At 29.4% G+C, this 2,524-nt stretch overlaps 1 pseudogene; it reads left to right on the top strand.

Annotated features, from left to right (window-relative positions):
* The first annotated feature begins 510 nt into the window (after positions 1-510).
* Positions 511-627, top strand: LOC142179716 (U2 spliceosomal RNA; annotated as a pseudogene).
* Positions 628-2,524: the final 1,897 nt, after the last annotated feature.

Below are 2,524 nucleotides of genomic sequence, written 5' to 3'. Positions count from 1 at the left end.
AAAACAACAAGTGACATACACAGCTAATAATAATTATATCAGGATTAAGAGTATAAGTACATTAAATGGACTAGAGAAATTATTTTATAAAGTCAGTATAAAATACTCATCTCTACTTGATCCGTTCAATACATACAAAATGTACTAGCACAAGAAGTTGGAATTAAACCATTTCCATAATCAAGATAAATTATATTTAATCTTGTGCTACAATCATTCCGATGATTTGTCCAATTCCATCATTAGATTGTGAACATTAACTTTTATGTCTTACAAGAACCGATGATTTAATCTTCCGTGTATAAGCTAAACTCTATACACTAAATCATCTACTATGTAAGCAATGGACGCACACATGATCTATTTAAAATAAAACTTTATTGAATTTAAACAATTAAATAAATAATTGTTCATAAAGAATATTATAACAATACGCATGACTTATAGTATATTCTAACAGTTAATTTATCATAAGTGAAATTCTCAGGGATATATGATGTTTGATTCTTTATACCTTTTTCGGCCTTTTGGCTAAGATCAAGTGTAGTATCTGTTCTTATCAGTTTAATATTTGATATGTGGGCCATCGGCTCACACGATATTAACTCTTTTAAGAAAAAATTTCATAAAGCACTATCTTTTAGTAGTAATTGGTCATTTATAGATACCATTTGCTATATTACGGATTATAAATACCTTTTATGTGGTTATAAGATGTATTTGATGTATTTAAGCTATTGTATTCATGAATACAATAGCAAAAGTAGGCGTGAATCAGGGAAGTCCAGCTAATCAGTGGTTGCATTCGAGTGTATCGACTGTATTTATGGAGTGAAACATTGGATTACATCTTGACAGATTATTGTATTCGACTGTATTCACGACGTGAAATAGGGGATTACACTGTTTTAAAATGGAAAGTGAATCAATTAACATAATAGACTCCTAATATAACTCAACAAACTCAATTATAACACACAAATTTTGTATTTTTAGTTATAAAAAAGATTCTCAACAGAAAAATACCCCAAAAACATAGCAATCTTCAGAGAAATTATATAATACATCTGAATACATAAATTATATTAATTAAAAAAAACTTATGAATACATTCATGGCATATAGCGAGACAATGAATACAATGAAATACATAGAATACAGTGGAATACAATGAAATACAATGAGAAAAAAAGATAGTGAATACAATGAAATACAACGAGACACATTGAATTACAATGAAAAAAAAACAATGAATACAATGAAATACATGAAAATACATTGAAATATATTAACAGAAAATCAAGTTGCTCAGCCCCAAACTCCATCGTCTTTGTTCAAGAACAAACCAACCGGATTATATGTCGGCGACTGCTGTTCAAGAATCAGTTTAATGTCAGCGGCTGCTGTTGTTGGTGAGAATCTTGAACATAGCAATCTTCAAGAATCAATTTTTTTTGAATATTCGAAGATTGCCAAAACAAAGTTCTGAATGCTGAAAGTGCTCAGATTGCAAACAGTTTTGCTTTTTCCGTGTTGGTTTGTTTATGGAAAAAATATACAATTGCGGTGTTTAGTTTTATGGAAGACGAAACAATTGTTCTCTGGCAAACAAACTACACTGATTAGCGTATTTAGTGGCTTAGGGCTAGGAGGTAATCAAAATTAAATATTTTGCTATAAATCTTAAAAGGTATCTATAGAATATAATTTTTTTAAATGATATTTATTTAAAATAAATAAGTGTTAACCTTTGCTAGAGAATAAAAATTCTTTCCATTTTTTAAGGGGAAAGTCCCATCGCGCGTCGGCGTTGCACTACAGCCATAGCCTGGCACATCCCACAGTTTATATTAAAAAAAAGTGAAATTCTCAGGGTTTGCATTTTTGCTAATTTGGCATGCCTATTAATATTTTTTGCTGATTTTTTGGGCATTTTTGATTTTTGAACATTAGGAAAAGTTCATTTATTTTAAATAATATATTGATGGGAAAACCACGAAACTTATTGTTTGCCGACGTTAGAATAGGGAGGAGATAATTAAATAATTATCATTACTTTGAAGAAAATGGGGCAATCTAAAGTATAAGTCACTAGTGATGTTGGGATGGTGAAAGACAACACTCGTAGCCATGATTTGGTGATCTTTGACCCAAAGAGACATTCCTTAACTATATTATATTGTTTTTTTTTCATAACTATATTTTATTATATTGTTAATTAGATAACTTTAGCAGTAGTAGTATTAATTTTATTTTTCCACATTTTACCTCCCGAAATAAAGAGATTTTTTTTTAGCAAAAAAGAAGAAGAGATTTTTACAAATAGCTCGCCGGACTCACAATTTATTTTTTCTAAAATTGATATACATAAATTACACATTGATTATATACATTCTACATGTGTCAATTATTTTTGGTTTTAACGACTAATTGTGCGACTATTTAGAATAATTTTTCAAAAAATTAAATGAAAAAGACTGACATGACATCCCCAAATCGAGCTCCTCTTTTGCCGAAGGTCAAG

This window comes from Nicotiana tabacum, chromosome 3, assembly GCF_000715075.1.
Source record: "Nicotiana tabacum cultivar K326 chromosome 3, ASM71507v2, whole genome shotgun sequence".
Lineage (NCBI taxonomy): Eukaryota > Viridiplantae > Streptophyta > Magnoliopsida > Solanales > Solanaceae > Nicotiana > Nicotiana tabacum.
The sequence above is the reverse complement of the archived record's forward strand: the minus strand, read 5'-3'. Positions and strand labels throughout refer to the sequence as shown.